This window comes from Chiloscyllium plagiosum, chromosome 16 (genome assembly GCF_004010195.1).
Source record: "Chiloscyllium plagiosum isolate BGI_BamShark_2017 chromosome 16, ASM401019v2, whole genome shotgun sequence".
NCBI classification, from domain to species: Eukaryota; Metazoa; Chordata; class Chondrichthyes; order Orectolobiformes; family Hemiscylliidae; genus Chiloscyllium; species Chiloscyllium plagiosum.
The window spans coordinates 31,781,214-31,798,839 of NC_057725.1; the positions used below are offsets into that span (position 1 = coordinate 31,781,214).

Below are 17,626 nucleotides of genomic sequence, written 5' to 3' on the forward strand. Positions count from 1 at the left end.
CAATTTCACTGTATTGCAGACATGGAACCACATCATCACTCTAGTGTTGAACTAAAAATTCTACAAACATCCACTTCTACAAAAATTCTACAAACATCCCAGAACTGCACACTATTCGCCAGCTGTGGCCTAACCAATGTTTTATACATTCCAGCATAACCTCCCGGCTCTTAACCTCTATGCCTCAGCTAATTAAGGCAGGTATCCCATATGCCTTCTTAATCACTTTACCTACATGTACTGATACCTCAAGAGACCAGTGGACATGCACACCAAGGTCCCTCTGATCATCAGTGCTTCCCAGGATGCTGCTGTTCACCATCTATTCCCTTGTATTGTTCTTCCTGCCCAAATGCTTCACCTTACATTTATCTGGATTAAAATCAATTTGCCACTGACCTCCCCATCTGACCAGCCCATTTAAGACTATCCTCCTCTCAATTTACCATCCTACTAATTTTTGTATGAGCTGTGAACTTACTCTTCAATTTCTTTTTTTCTTAAAACTGTTTCACTCCTTCATTTAAATATGTGCACAAGTTCTCAAATACTGTAAAGCATTCCAGTTAGTGCTTAAGGCCTCTCCCTTCACATGCCCATTCGAAACTGCTCTCTTATCAATATCAGAATTCTATTATCAGTTGCACCATCATTATTGACCAAAATCTCATTATACCACATCTACCCTCCGGTTTCTCTCTCTTCTTGGTCAGCATTAGTTCAGTAGTTTACTTTGGCCTACTTACATAGTATTTGTAATGATTAGTATTATTACCATTATCAATCTCCCCCTCAAAATTCAAACCACACAGCTTGAGACAATCTGGAACTCTGAACTGAATATCCTGATCCAGTTGCTTTATTGTTATTCATTTTTGGGACATGGATTTTGTTAGCTGGGCTAGCATTTATTGCCTGTTCCTAATTTCCCTTGAGAAGATGGTGATGAGCTGCCTTCTTGAACTGCTGCAGTCTGTGTGCTGTGATGGAATTGCAGGATTTTGACCCAGTGACATTGAAGGAACTGTGGTAGATTTCCAAGTTAGGATGGTGAGGGTCTTGGAGGGGAACTTGCAAATGGGTGGTGTTCCCATCTATCTGTCACCCTTGTCCTTCTAGATAGTAATCATCATGGTGTAGAAAATGCTGTCTATGGGTATTTGGAGCATTTCTGCAGTGCACTTATAGATGGTGCACAGTGCAGCTACTGAGCGTCAATGGTAAAGTAAGTGGATGTTTGTAGAATTTTTAGTTCAACACTAGAGTGATGATGTGGTTCCATGTCTGCAATACAGTGAAATTGGAATTAGTTGAATCACAGAGGACCCACCCACCAATTCGTTAAATGGAGCTTGAGATAATCAAAGTCATCTCACATAATCTGATTTATCAACACGCTCTATGCCGATAACAATTCCAAATGAAAACACATATGTACGAGGAGAGTGTCTCTGTTTACAACTTTTTTCACACCTTACAATGTTCTGACGTTGTACCGTAAAACACAAACAAGAAATGCTTGGAGTTAAGTCCTCAAAATCACTGCTTATCATGCTATCTTTGGAGGAGTTGTCAATGCAGAGAAACATAGTTTCTGTGCTGCTCTACAGTATCCTGGACAAGCTCTCCAGCTTTTGCAGTTGCTGCTATGGAACCATAACACCATAAGGCATAGGAGTGGAAGTAAGGTCATTCAGCCCATCAAGTCTACTCGCCATTCAATCATGGCTGATGGATATTTCAATGCCACTTACCTGCACTCTCCCCATATCCCTTAATTCCTTGCGAGATTAAGAATTTATCAATCTCTGCATTAAAGACATTTAACTTCCTGGCTTTAACTGAGCTCCGTTGCAGTGAATTCCCCAGGTCAACCATTCTCTGGCTGAAGAAATGTCTCCTCATTTCCATTCTAAACTGACCCCCTCTAATTCTAAGACTGTGCCCACGAGTCCTAGTATCCACGTCTGACGGAAACAATTTCCCAGCGTCCACCCTTTCTAAGCCAGGCATTATCTTGTAGGTTTCTATTAGATCTCCCCTCAATCTTCTAAACTCTAATGAATACAATGCCAGGTTCCTCAGCCATTCATCATACGTTAGGCCTACCATTCCAGGGATCATCAATGTGAATCTCCGCTGGACACGCTCCAGTGCCAATATGTCCTTCCTGAGATGTGTGGCCCAAAACTGGACACAGTATTCTAAATGGAGCCTAACCAGAGCTTTATAAAGTCTCAGTAGCACATCACTGCTTTTACGTTCCAACCCTCTTGAGATATATGACGTCATTACATTTGCTTTCTTAACCACAGACTCAACCTGCAAGTTAACCTTTAGAGAATCCTGGACTAGCGCTCCCAGATCCTTTTGTACTTTGGCTTTATGAATTTTCTCACCGTTTATAAAATATTCCATGCCTGTGTCCTTTTTTCCAAAGTGCAAGACCTAGCATTTGCTCACATTAAATTTCATTAGCCATTTCTTAGACCATTCTACTAAACATCTAAATCTTTCTGTAGCCTCCCCACCTCCTCAGAACTACCTGCCTCTCCACCTAACTTTGTATCATCAGCGAACTTCGCCAGAATGCCCCCAGTCTCTTCATCCAGATCATCCAGAGTGAACAACTGCGGCCCGAACACTGAACCCTGCGGGACACCACTTGTCACCAGCTACCATTCTGAAAAAGAACCTTTTATCCCAACACTCTGCCTTCTGTCAGCTCACCTCGAACACCAGGGCCCTCATCTTACTCAGCAGTCTCCCATGAGGTACCTTATCAAAGGCCTTTTGGAAATCTAGATAGATAACATCCACTGGGTTTCCCTGGTCTAACCTACTTGTTACCTCTTTAAAGAATTCTAACAGGTTTGTCAGGCATGACCTCCCCTTACTAAATCCATGCTGACTTGTTCTAATCTGACCCTGCACTTCCAAGAATTTAGAAATCGCATCCTTAACGATGGTTTCGAGAATTTTACCTACAATCAAGGTTTGACTAATTGGCCGAGAACTTTCTGTCTTTTGACTTGATCCTTTCTTGAACAAGGGGGTTACAAAAGCGATTTTTTCAATCATCTGGGACTTTCCCTGACTCCAGTGATTTTTGAAAGATCACAATCAACGTCTCTGCTATTTCCTCAGCCACTTCTCTCAGAACTCTAGCCCATCAGGGCCAGAAGCACCAGAGCCCTCATCTTACTCAGCAGTCTCCTGTGATGTACCTTATCAAAGGCCTTTTGGAAATCTAGATAGATAACATCCACTGGGTTTCCCTGGTCTAACCTACTTGTTACCTCTTCAAAGAATTCTAACAGGTTTGTCAGGCATGACCTCCCCTTACTAAATCCATGCTGACTTGTTCTAATTTGACCCTGCACTTCCAAGAATTTAGAAATCTCATCCTTAACGATGGATTCTAGAATTTTACCAACAATCGAGGTTAGGCTAATCGGCCTATAATTTTCCATCTTTTGCCTTGATCCTTTCTTGAACAAGTGAGTTACAACAGCGAATTTCCAATCATCTGGGACTTTCCCTGACTCTAGTGATTTTTGAAAGATTACAACCAACCCCTCCGCTATTTTTTCAGCCACCTTCCTCAGAACTCTAGGATGTAGCCCGTCGCGGCCAGGAGATGTATCAATTTTTAGACCTTTTAGCTTATCAAGTACTTTCTCCTTTGTAATGGCGACCATACTCAACTCTGCCCCTTGACTCTCCTTAATTATTGGGATTTTATATATGTCTTCCACTGTGAAGACTGACACAAAGTATTTATTAAATTCTTCAGCTATTTCCTTATCTCCCATCACTAGCCTTCCTGCATCAATTTGGAGCAGCCCAATCTCTACTATTGCCTCTCGTTCATTTCTTATGTATTGAAAGAAACTTCTACTATCATTTCTATTATTACTTTCATATTTGATCCTCTCCTTCCTTATTTCTCTCTGTTTTTGTAGTCTTCCCAATCTTCTGATTTCCCAGTGCTCTTGGCCACTTTATAGGCTCTCTCTTTTTCTGTGATACATTTCCTGAGTTCTTCCATCAGTCATGGTTGTCTAATTCACCCCCCCTCCCCAACCCCGGGTAATCTTTCTTTTGTTTGGGATGAACCTCTGTACTGTGTCCTCAATTACACCCAGAAACTCCTGTCACTGTTGCTCTACTGTCTTCCCCGCTAGGCTCTGCTTCCAGTTGATTTTCGTCAGTTCCTCTCTCATGCTCTGTAATTACCTTTATTTAACTGTAACACCATAACATCCAATTTTTGCCTTCTCTCTTTCACACTGCAGACTGAACTCTACCATATTATGATCACAGCCTCCTAAGTGTTCTCTGACTTTAAGATCTTTTATAAGTCTGGCTCATTACATAGCACTAAGTCCAGAATAGCCTGCTCCCTTTGGGCTCCATCACAAGCTGTTCCAAAAAGCCATCCTGTAAGCATTCCATGAATTCCCTTTCTTTGGATCCACCGGCAACATAATTCATCCAATCATTTGCATATTGAAGTTCCCCATGATCACAGTGAACTTATCTTTCTGACATGCCCTATCTATTTCCTGGTACATCTTGCTCACCTGGTCCTGACCACTCCCTGACCACATAATTCCCATTATGGTTTTTTTGCCTTTGTGGTTCCTCAACTCCACCCACACAGACTCCACATCATCTCACCCTATGTCATTTAGTGCCATAGATTTATCTTCATTCTTAACTAACAAGCCAACCTGCCCCCTCTGCCCACCTCCCTGTCTCTTTGATAAGTTGTATATCCTTGGATTTTTAACTGCCAGTCCCAAACCCCCTGCAACCATGTCTCTATGATACCCACCACATCATAATCATTCACGATGATTTGCGCTATTAATTCATCTACTTTGTTTCAAATGCTTCAAGCATTCAGGTAAAGCACCTTAATGCTAATTTTCTTACCCTCATGATTTCCATCATCTCTACCTAAGTTATCCTTCCTTTTTGCTTCATTCCTAGTCTGTCTTGAACTTAAACCCTGCACACATGTTAAAACATGCTAACCTGCTGCTTATCTTTCTACTTGACTGCATATTCCCTGTTGCTTTCCCTTTCCCTTCCCCGCAACTCACAAGTTTAAAGTCCTAGTGACCACCCTATTTATCCTTTTCGCCAGAACCCTGGTTCCAGATTGGTTCAGGTGGAGACCATCCCATTGGTACAGATCTCCCCGGTTCCAGAACCGATGCCAATGTCCCATGAAATGAAAACCAGGCAGGTAAGTGTGTGGGCATTTAGACAACAGCCTTTTCTTTTGAAGAACATGCAGTATCTTTAATTACCTCATCTGTCAGTTATATTGTGCATGGTGTCATCCACTTCAGTATGTTTCAATTGATGTCTTTGCTCAAATTTTCATGCTGGCCTTCTGAAGGCAAGGGCAAAGAGCCTCATCATCAAATTGGCTGGCCTTATTGTGCTTACCCTCAGCATCTTGTTCAGCAATTACTTGTTGGACACTCCATGGTAGAGCCAATTGGTGAATGTGGCTTCTTCAGAACTTTAGTTGGAGCTGAAAAGTGCGGCACTAGAAAAGCAGCCCTTCTGATGAAGGGTTTATGCCCAAACTATCAACTCTCCTGCTCCTTGGATGCTGCCTCACCTGCTGTGCTTTCCCAGTGCCACACTTTCCAGCATCTGTAGTCTTCACTTTCTCCGAGAACTTTAGTGAGGCCAGATATGGAATATCATGTGTAGTTCTGGTCACCACACTATAAATGATGCTTTGGAGAGGGTTTGGAAACAATTTATTAGGATGTTGCCTGGTTTGGTGGGTAATAGTCATGAGGAAAGATTGAACAAACTTGGTATGTTTTCATTTGAAAGTTGAAGAATGGTAGAGAAGCTGATTGAAGTTTACATAATTATGAGTGGCATAATGGATAGTGGGAATCTTTTTCACAGGATAGAAATGTCAGTTACTAGGGAACATAGATTTAAGATAAAAGGGGGTAAATTTAAAGGAGATGTGAGAAGCATGTAATTGTTTTACACAGAGCCTGGATTGTGCTGCCAGACGAGGTGGGGGAGCCAGATATATTGGCAACATTCAAGAAACATCTGAACAGCTGTATGAATAGGCAGTGAATAGAGGAATACAGGCAGTGTAGAGGCAAATGGTTTTTAATTTAAAAGGCGTCATGTGTCAGTACAGTCTTGGTGGGCTTAAGGGCCTGTTCCTGTGCTGTACTGTTCTTTGTTTGGCATGAACATAACATCTCGGACATTTGTGATATACTCCTGCATGTTAATGCTGGCCTTGATAATCTGAGCAGCCACTGATTTTGGGTGTTCGGTCTTAATCACAGCCTGGTCTATTGACAAGAACCTGACCATGATGTTAGGAGGCTGGAAGGTCTTGCCGTATGAGGCCAACAATGTCAGGGTCACTCATGACAGTTGTGTGTAATGATGATAATCTTCCCTTTTTTCCATTGCCTCAGTTTATCCAGGTACCTCCTCATACATGAGTTTTCTCTTAAAATTCACAAAGGAATGTGGCTGCCTGGATTTTTCAATCACAAGGCAGAAGCAGGAGAGCAGTTTGAGACGCCTGGAACTAAATTAGTTGCTCCAACGCAGTTACAAGTTATGTCAGGTACTGATGAACTGTAGAACTGGTCCCATGCTGGGGTTCACCTGGTCAGCAAACAGAAAACAGAAGCTCTTTGAGTAAAATTTAATTCCTTAGAGGCAAGGGAAATCATTAAAAAATGTTGCAGATTCACAGGCTGGGAAAGCAAAAAGTAAGAAAAATACTTAGACCTCATATTGAGGGTCATCGTTGTAGTGAGTGGACACCATGAGGCATTTCTAAGAGAAATCAAGGGATATAAAAGCAAATTAAAATGAGGTTGCTGGTCTGAAAACACTGTGAATCCAGGATTAAAACAAAAAGGAGCATTTTAGAAACCTTAGAAGATGAGTTCTCATGGAAGAAGAAAGTAGGGTTCTACTGTGGGAGAACCATTATTAAAAACATGGTACAAGAGGGAAGCATTTTATTCAGATTACAGACAGTGGTGAACACCATTGAAAAGTGTTAAACGAATGGGATTTAATAATTCATGCAACAATTAGTGGTATTCATCCAGAAAAGCAGTAAAAAGGCATGAATACTCCATTTTACTCACAAAAGTTGGAGATCCTCCATTTTACTTCGAAAGGCTGGAATTTTCTATTTTAACCATGGAAATTAGGGAAAACCCTTTAATGTTGCAATATATAGCAGCATCATTGGGATATTGCAAAACATTGGTTGTCTAACCAAAAAAAAATCAAATTAGGAAGATATGACATTAGAAATAATATTGCCAGGGACTTTGAAGTTCAGACTTGGGCCAAATAAAATGCAGAATTGGACATCTTGAAGAAAACAATTATTGTGATATGGAAGATATTAAATCAGAATCTGTACAACTTCATAAACTTACATCTACAATTGGGGTATAGCTCACTAATTTGTAAAAGAAGCAACAGTTGCTTTTGAAGAAGTGTTGAAAGTCTTCTTGAAAGAGTGAAATATGATAGAAATGTTCAATGTCCAAGAGAATGCTTGATAATTGCATTGCTGATTGCTATAGATTTGTGGTAAAATAAGGTCGTGAAGATATAAAGTCAGAATTTATAAGAGTCAGAATTGTTGTTGAAATTGTGAATGAGTCTTAGTCAGATTTATTACAGTCAAAAGAAGATTTGACTATAAGGAAAACTAGTTAAATTGTGAATGAAGCAGAGGTTTCAAAGCAACACAACTCAATCCTGAAAGGAGAAGATGAAATGTATCATGGGAGATCAGCAGCACACATTCAGTTCTTTAGGTACGACAGTCCAAAAGTCACATGTGAGAGAGACGTACAATGAATAGGACAGTGATAGTCAGTGTTGTAGAGCAGGGAAAGCACACAGGCATAAACAGTGCAGAGCCATTAAAATAAAGAATGTGTTATTTATAAATAGATCATTTCAGAAAATGTTTCAAGTAGGACACAGTTACAGACAAATAGCTATTCACATAAAGAAGGCTACAAAATAGGAAAAGCCAAAGATATTCCTGGGGTAAATAAGTGATCCAGGTCTAGCTTTTTGGCAAGATGAGATTATGTCAATGGACATCTCACCAATTTTAAACTCGATATAGGTGTCACTATATTATTAAATTATGCATCATGTTGACAAAATTCTGTATGTGACTGACAACATGGCAATGGCATGGTGTAGGAGGTATAGTACTTGTAATTGAAAGTATGTTACAAGTGACTCCCTCATGTCAGGGGCATCAAATAATAGAGACTTTAACTATACATCGCAATAAAGAGTTTTCATTCTAGAGTATGAATGCATGACTTGACCACAAATGTCTTTAAATCATGGAAGTAGTCAGAATCTTATATTTCTTTTATAAACCTCTATAAGGCCACCCCTCAATCTCCAATGCTCCAGGGAAAATAGCCCCGGCCTATCCAGCCTATAGTTCAAACCCTCCAACCCTGGCAATATCCTTTAAATCTTTTCTGAACTCTTTCAAGTTTCACAACATCCTTCCTATAGCAGGAAGACTAGAATTGCATGTAGTTTTCCCATAGTGGCCTAACCAGTGTCCTGTACAGTCACAGCATGACCTCCTAACTCTTAAACTCAATGCACTGACCAATAAGGCCAATGATACCAAATGTCTTCTTCACGATCGTATCCACCTGATTTTCCACTTTCAAGGAACTATGAACCTGCACTCCAAGGTCTCTTTGTTCAGCAACACTCACCAGGACCTTACCATTAAGTGCTGCCCTGATTTGCCTTTCCAAAATGCACCTCACATTTATCTAAATTAAACTCCATCTGCCACTCCTCAGTCCATTGGCCCATCAGATCAAGGTCCTGTTGTAACCTTCTTCACTGTCCAGTGCACCTCCAATTTTGGTGTCATCTGCAAACTTACAAACCATACCTCCTATGTTCACATCCAAATCATTGAAAAAGTGACAAAAAGCAATGGCCCCAGTATTGATCCTTGTGGTACACTGCTGGTCACAGGCCACCAGTCTGAAAGGCAACCCTCCACCACCACCCTCAGTCTTCTACCTTCGAGCCAGTTCTGTATCCAAATGGCTAGTTCTCCCTGTATTCCGTGTGACCTAACCCTGCTAACCAGTCTCCCATGAGGAACATTTTCAAATGCCTTTCTGAAGTCCAAATGGATCACATTTAACACTGTGCTCTTATCAGTCCTCTTCGCTACTTCTTCAAAAAACTCAATCTCGATTTCCCACACACAAAGCCATGTTGACTATCCCTAATCATTCCTTACCTTTCCAAATACATGTAAATCCTGTCCCTTGGGATTCCCTTTAATTTGCTTCAAGATGTTTTGAGGGATTCTGACTGTAAGACTTCTCACCTAATTTGTCTCATCAACTGCCTGCCCTGTGGTGTCCTTCAGATCCAGTTTTATCCCCATCTTACCAAGCACAGAATGTCTCACCTGTCGGTGGAAATCTGCCAAAAGACCAGCATCCTTTGGACTCGTGCCATCTTTGAAAGGCTGCTGTGTGCCCAGATGTACATTCCAAAGCCATCCTTCTTGTTTCACCAGACCCCTTATAGTAACAACTTTTGTGGTTTGTCCGATTTGTCTAACCCCACAATGAGGAGAGAAGGTATCCTGAGTGAGGCATAGCTTGAGTGAGTATTTGTTTCTTGGAATTTAGAGTCTAGTTGAAAGGTTAATAAGGTAACTGACTCAGTGGACTGAATCCTTTTAAGAAGGGAGCAATTGATATACCGGGAAACTAAAGGTCACTCAGTCTAGCCACAGTGGTGGGGAAACTTTTGGAATCAATTCTGAGGGGCTGAATTAATTTGTACTTGCAGGGGTATGGGTTAATCAAGACCAGTCAGGGTGATCTTGTTAAGAGAAAGTCGTATATAATCAACTTAATTGAATTTTTCAGAGGTAACCAGGGCAATAATTCAATGTAGTGCTGGGGCTGTTGCTTGTGGTGTTTTAAGCAAGTTAATCTTGAATATAGGAGAATTGATCAGTATATTTACATATGATACAAAAATTGGTGGGGTGGTAATATGGGAGGAGAATAACCTTGGATTACAGGAGGATATGAACGGGCTGGCCAGATGGGCCAATCAGTGACAAATGGAATTCAATCCAGATAAGTGTGAGGTGATGGTTTGGGCATGACAAACAAGTCAAGGCAATACATGATGAATGGTAGAACCCTGGCAAGCATTGAGTATCAAAGGTATCTTTGTGTGCATATCCATCAGCCCCTAAAGGATGTGAGACTGGTATATAAGGCAAATAGAACACTTGCCTTTATTAGCTGAGGTATAGAATTTAACAGGAAGGAGGTTATGTTGGAACTGTATAAAATGTTGGTGAGACCACAGCTAGAGTATTGTGTGCAGTTCTGGAATCCATGTTATCGGAGGTATGTGATAGCAATGGAGAGGGTGCAGAGGAGATTTACCAGGATATTCTCTGGGCTGGAGAGTTTTAGTTATGAAGAAAAATTGACTGGAGCTGCTTTTTTTGGAGCAGACGAGACTGAGGTGGGAGGGGGGAGGGGGTGGTGTCATGATTGAGATGTATAAAATTATGAGGGACATAGACAGGAGGGAGCATTTTCTCTTGGTGGAGGGATCATTGGGCAGCGGATATCGGAGGGTTAGAGGGAATGTGAGGATTCTTTTTCACCTAGAGGGTGGTGGGAATCTGGAGCTCATCGCCTGTGAGGTTGGGCAAAACCCTTCACATTACTTAAAAAGTATTTAGATGTACAATCGTGATGCTAAGGTTTACAAGGTTATGGGTCAAGTGCTGGAGAATGAGATTAGAATAGTTAGGTGGTTGTTTTTGACTAGTGCAGATTGATAGCTTAAGGGCCATTGAGGAGGGAAGTTGAGGAGATGTACTGGCACACTCTGAATGGCCAGTTTCAATGTGTCCTAAGCTCTGGAATTCACTCTCAAAATCTTCCGCTCTCTATCTTCCTTTAAATCACTGTGTAAACCTACCTCTTTGACCAAGCTTTTGGTCTCCTGTCCTAATATTGCCTTGGGACAACTTCTCACGTACTGAGGATATCAAAGTACAACTAGTTGCTGTGTAACCCTTTGTCTGCAACACAAGATTGGTTTGCCTTAAAATACCATTTAACCACACTCTGTGTATTTTAGATTACAGCTGGTTCAGCTTCTTTAAGTAGCTGTTTCAAGGGTTTTAGGAACTAATAGGAACTCCAATAGCAGAAAATACTCATAGAAGCAAAGCATATGCTGTGTTAGTGTGAATTGTTTCCTAGTTTCCTTTTTCTATGATATTCGGTTTACTCACCACAAAAATCGTGGCAGAAAGATATTTCAAAAAAACTGCTTAAGTGATTTTATTGATCCACACTCCTCCTTGCACATTGTTTATTTTCTGATCCTTACTTAATCCCTTTACCCTTTTATTGGTGGAGTTTCATAGTTAAAAATTCCCAGATCATTGGACATCTTTTCATTTTGTACTGTTGTGCTATATATTAGGCATAGATTTTAATGGTATTGTTGAATACTCACATCAAAGCCCAGAACTTTCTTACTGACCCACAGACCACAAATAGTGAGAATAGGCAACAACATCTCCTCCACGTTAATCCTCAACACTGGTGCCCTTCAAGGCTGCATACTCAGCATCTTACCATACTCCTTGTACACACATGACTGTGTGGCCAAATTTCGTCCTAGCTCCCTCTACAGGTTCGCTGACAACACCACCGTTGTTGGCCAGATCTCAAACAATGACGATACAGAATACAGGAAAGAGATAGAGTGCTTGGAGGCATCTGCAGTCCTCACTTTCTCCTTCCATCCATTGACTCCATCTATATGTCTTGCTGCCTTGGGAAGGCGGCCAACATCATCAAAGACCCCTCCCATCCTGGTTATAATCTCTTCCAGCCTCTTCAGTTGGGCATAAAATGCAAAATCTAAAACACACGGACCAACAGTGTCTTCGCTGCTGTTATTAGACTTCTGAATGAACCCCTCAAATTTTAAATTTAATGTTGATCTCATTCTTTGTTCACCTTCTCCAAAGCTGTAACATTGTATTCCTCGCTTTGTTCTATGACCCTTATGCATTTGTGTGGTATGATTTGCCTGTACTGCATGCAAAACAAAATTTTTCACTGTACTTAGTGAAATAGTGAATAATAAATCAAATTAAATCAAAACTTTGACCTCCCTGGAAACAGAAAGAGCAAACAGTAAACATTTTGGGTGTGCATTTTTATTTCATCCCTCTCATTGTTTCTTTCTTTGTAAATATTGTTCATCTGTGTTAATTTCTACACACTGCACATCTGGAAGGATGTGTTGCCTTCACAAGAGGTATTGATTCACAGCATAGATTCACCAAACAGTGACCAGAAATGGTTAAATTAGGATGGTTGGTTAACAGGCTGGACTCATATTGCCAGTAGTGTAGAAGATTAAGAAGATCATTATTTGAAATATTTGGAGGATTAAAGAGTCTAATTTCTTGCAGAGTCCAGAGCAAGGGGTTATAATCTTAAAATTAGAGACGGGCCATATATGGGTGATATCAGGGAATACTTGTTCACACAAGGGAGAGTGGAAAACTGGAACACTCAGCTCCTGAAGGCTTTGGACCAGGGCCAATTGCAAATGTCAAAATTGAAATTGATAGATTTTACTTGGGTAAAGAGATTAAATAATTATAACAAGAGTTCGGAGACAGAATGTTCCTGTTGGTGTGAACGGCAAGGTTGATAGGGGTCAGGAATGCTGCTTGACAAGAAAAACTGAGGCTCTGGCCAAGAAAAAGAGGGAGACAGGTATCGACAGCTGGATATGAGTGAATCCCTTGAGGAGTATAAGGGTGGTAGGTTTATACTTAAGAGGGAAATCAATAGGGCAAGAAGGGGATGTGAGGCAGGTTTAGTAAATAGGCTTAAGAAAAGTCCAAAGAGATTCTACAACTATATTAAGGACAAAATAGTAACTAGGGAGAGAGTCGACAAGGGCGTCTATGGGTGAAACCAGCGGAGATGGATGAGATACTAAACAAATATTTTGTGTCAGTATTTACTTTGGCAAAGGAGGCTAGAGAAGTTGGAGAAATAAATAGTGATGTCTTGAAAAGTGTCCATATTACAGAGGAAGGGGTGCTGGACATATTAAAATGTATAAACATAGATAAATCTCTGGAACCTGATCAGGTTTATGCTAGAACTCTGTGGGAACCTAGGAAAGTGATTGTTGGACCCCTCGCTGAGATATTTATAACATTGACAGCCATGGGGGAGGTGCCGGAAGATTAGAGAATAGCTAATGTGGTGCCAGTATTTAAGGAAGGTGGTAAGGAAATGCCAGGGACTATAACTGGTGAACCTGACATCAGCGGTTAGTAAATTTTTGGAGGGGATTCTGAGGGACAGGATTTACATGCATTTGGAAAAGCAAGGACTGATTAGGGGTAGTTAAAACAGCTTTGTGCATGGGAAATCATGTCTCACTAACTTGACTGAGTTGTTTTGAAGAGGTGACAAGGAAGATTTATGAAGGTAGAGTGATAGATGTTGTCTATTTGTACTGCAGCAAAGCATTCGACAAGGTTCTGCATGGTAGACTGGTTAGCAAGTTTAGATCACATTGAATCCAGGGGAGCTAGCCAATTGGATACAAAATTGGCATGAAGATTGGAGACAGAGGATGGTGATAGAGGGTTGTTTTATAGACTGAAGACTTGTGACCAGCAGTGTGCCGCAAGGATTGATGCTGGGTCCACTGCTTTTCATGATTTATGTAAATGATTCAGGCGTGAATATAGGAGGTATGGTTTGTAAGTTTGCAGATGACACCAAAATTGCTTGTGTGGTGGACAGTGAAGAAGGTTATCTCAGAGTACAATGAAACCTTGATCAGATGGGCCGAGGAGTGGCAGATGGAATTTCATTTAGATAAATGTGAGATGTTGCATTTTGATAAGGTAAACCAGAGCAGGAATTATAAAGTTTATGGGAAGGCCCTGGGGAGTTTTGCCATACAAAGAGACCTTTGGATGCAGATGCACAGTTCCTTGAAAATGGAGTCGTAAGTAGACAGGGTAGTGAAGAAGGCATTTGGCATGCTTGCCTTCATCAGTCATATTGAGTATAGGAGTTGGGAGGTCATGTTGTGGCGAAAAAAGACATTAGTGAGGCCACTTTTGGAATATTGCATACAATTCTGGTCTCAATTCTGCTATAGGAAAGATGTTAAACTTGAAAAGGTTCAAAAAGGATTTACAAGGATGTTGCCACAGTTGGAGGGTTTGAGCTACAGGGAGAGGCTGAATAGACTGGGGCTTTTTCCCCTGGAGTGTCGGAGGCTGAGGGGTGACCTTATAGGAGCTAATAAAATCATGAGGGACATGGATAAGGTAAATAGCTAATGTCTTTTCCCCAGGGTAGGGGGTCCAAAACAAGAGGGCATAGGTTTAAGGTGAGAGGGGAAATATTTAAAAGGAACCTGAGGGGCAACTTTTTTCACACAGCGGCTGGTGTGTGTATGGAATAAGCTGCCAGAGGAAGTGGTGCAGGCCGGCAAAATTACAGCATTTAATAAGCCTCTGGATGGGTACATGAGTAGAAAGGGTTTACAGGGGTATGGGTCAAGTGTTGGCAAGTTGGACTAGGTCAGGTTGGGATGTCTTGTTGGAATGAACAAGTTGAACTGAAGGGTCTGTGCCATGCTGTATGACTCTATGACTCAATGATTGTATGGACTCTGTGAACCAAGAAGGGTAAATAGAATCAAGGTATATATCAGTCATAACTGAAGAGGAGAACAGCAGGACTGAATGGCCTCCTCCTGTTGCTTTTTTTTTTATCAGTAATATCCTCTAATTTTCATAAAAGGAGCATACACTAATCATTACCCTCCCCCAGCCTGTGTGGTTTGTTGTGCAATTCCAACATTGATAATTTTAAAGTCTGAATTTTCTTGTTCAGACTTTGAAGCCTGGATTGCTAGTGGCTCTTTATTGGGTGCTGAGGCTTCTAACGAAATGCCATTTCAATTATTTTCAGTCTGAGGGTTTGAACTGGCAATTAGTGAAGGTAGTGTTCAACTTGGGGGGATTCTGTGAACCTGAGCATTATTGATTTGACTGCTCAGTCTTCTTTTTTTCCAATTCACATTTCCATGGACTTCAATATGGAGAGATGTGCGAACAGCTACAGATGTCCCATCACCATTTAAAAAAATCTGCTGATGGGACGTAGGTGTCACTGGCTCGGCCAGCATTTATTACCTATCTCTAATTGCCCAGAAGGTAATTAAGAGTCAACCACAGTGCTGTGGATCTGGATCACACGTAGGCCAGACTAGGTGAGGATAGCAGTTTCCTTCCCTTAAGAACATTAATGATCCAGATGGGTTTTCCCAACAGTAAGTATTGATTTTATGGGCATCATTAGTTTCCTAATTCCAGATGTCTAATTGAATTGAAATCCCACCATCTGACATGTCAGCATTAGAACCCGGATCCCCAGAACATTTGCAGAGTCACTGGATTAATCAATAGCAATAACACCTTTAGGCCATCACCTCCCCAGGTTTTATCAATGTTTTACCAAAGTCTTACTAATGTCTGTCAAGTTCACAGTTGCCCAGTTAGTCTGACACCAGAAAGAGAACAGATCAAAATGATGACGAGAGAGAAGCATGTAAAACAAAACTATCAGAAGGACGTGAATGCCTTGGAGAGAACATAGAGAAGGTTTAACCAGTATGTTGCCTGGTCTGGAGGGTTTTAGTTATAAGGAGAGGTTGGATAACCTTGGATTGTTTTCACTAGAAAGACAGAGGCTCTGGGGCAATCTGTAGACAAGGTGGATAGTCAGAGGCCTTTTCTCAGGGTTGAAAGATCCACTACAAAAGGGCACAGATTCAAGGTGAGGAAAGTTTAGGGGAGAAGTACAGGGAATATTCTTCACACGGACGGTGGTGGGTGCCTGGGGATATGCTGCCAGTGGAGGTGGTGGAATTAGGCACGTTAGGCACATTAGCAATGTTTAAGTATGTCTTGATAGGCACATGATTGGAAGGCAAATAGGGGATTAGAAACCGCATCTGGGCAATAAGTAGTGGGTCTAAATAAGGAATAGGAATCGGCACAGGCTTGGTGGGCCGAAGGGCCTGTTTCTGTGCTGTATTGTATTGTAAAAGAATGAATAATATGTTTTATTTAAGTGTACAAATTGGGTCTGCTAAAAAAAAAATGTGAGATTGTAAGGATTGCCTTTTCCATTTTTATTTGTTCATGGGATGTAGGTGTCACAAAAAAGGCCAGAATTTTGTTGTACAAATCTAATTTCCCTTTAACTGTGTGGCGTTGTTGTGATTTCTGAGCCAATCACATCCCTATGGAACTGGATTCACATTAACCAAACAAAATAAAGAAGGGAGATTTTGTTCCCAAAAGGACATGAGTGAGTAAAATGAAATTTTATAGACAATATTTACATGGTCATCTTTCTAGAATCTAAATTTTGTAATTGAATTAAAACCCCACTACCTGTCTTGATGTGGACCTATGCCCTCAAAAGCATTCACCTGATAAAATAACCCCACAGAGGCAGTGTTCCATCATCTAGTCACCCTTTATTTACATGTGGAGAGTCGTTGACACTGGTCCAGCTCCCCTAGAGCCAGCTCTCAGAGTCAACAGGATGTCTGACACTCCTGTCCTTATCTATCAGCCAGGGCTCCCGATTGGACCAGATTAACAGCCCCAATCAGGGATCTCATATTCTATGAGGTCCACCTGGCTGACCTCATTACAGTCTCTATGTATGCGTATCTGCATTACGAGCATAATGACATTACCACCACGTTACCACTTCTCCCAAGTACTGATGCAAGAGAAAGTTGTTTAATAAACCGCAGTAGAGATACTGAAACCTGTCAGCATCACACTTGTTGAATCAGTATTGACAAGAATGGCAAGCGAGTTGTAATTTGGAGGGAGAATCAATGGGAATCAACTTGGTGAACAGTGTGTAATGGAGGTAAACTGGGGAAATGGCTGTGAAGAAAAGAGTCAAAAGAGATGAAGCAAGGTGTATGGTGGCAGAAAAGATCCATACTAATTTATCTATATGTTTTGATCATACATTAAGCAGAAATTCAGGATAAAATTTGGAAAAATGTTGCAGGTTGCATCGGGGGAGGGGTGCATTGTCAAGAACGCGGTTCAGCGAGCCTACCACGGAACTACCTAGTACTCGTTGCACACCATTTCCAAACGATCAATGATTTCTAAAGGATATTTGTCGAACACTTGAAGGAAATAAACTTGCATGGCTAGAGCGATAGAGGGAATAGGATTGCCTGGACTACTGCATTAAGCCAATTTAAAAATAATAGACCTCAAGTCCGTCTCCCATGTGATAAGTGACTCTGTGAATAGGCTGAAACTCTTCATTCTGGGAAAGAGAAGAGTGAGGGGAGACCTGAGAAAGAACTTTAAAATTAGGAAAGATTTTGATGAGGTGGTTGTGGATAAAATGTTTCCACTTTT

At 41.1% G+C, this 17,626-nt stretch overlaps 1 long non-coding RNA gene across 1 annotated transcript in view; it reads left to right on the plus strand.

Moving 5' to 3' along the window:
• The window catches only part of LOC122558044, a 16,002-nt gene extending 13,296 nt beyond the window's left edge, over positions 1–2,706 (plus strand). Inside the window, exon 3 of the long non-coding RNA XR_006314019.1 lies at positions 2,622–2,706. This is a non-coding gene — a long non-coding RNA (uncharacterized LOC122558044). The remainder of the gene's footprint in view (positions 1–2,621) is intronic.
• The last annotated feature ends 14,920 nt before the right edge of the window (positions 2,707–17,626 follow it).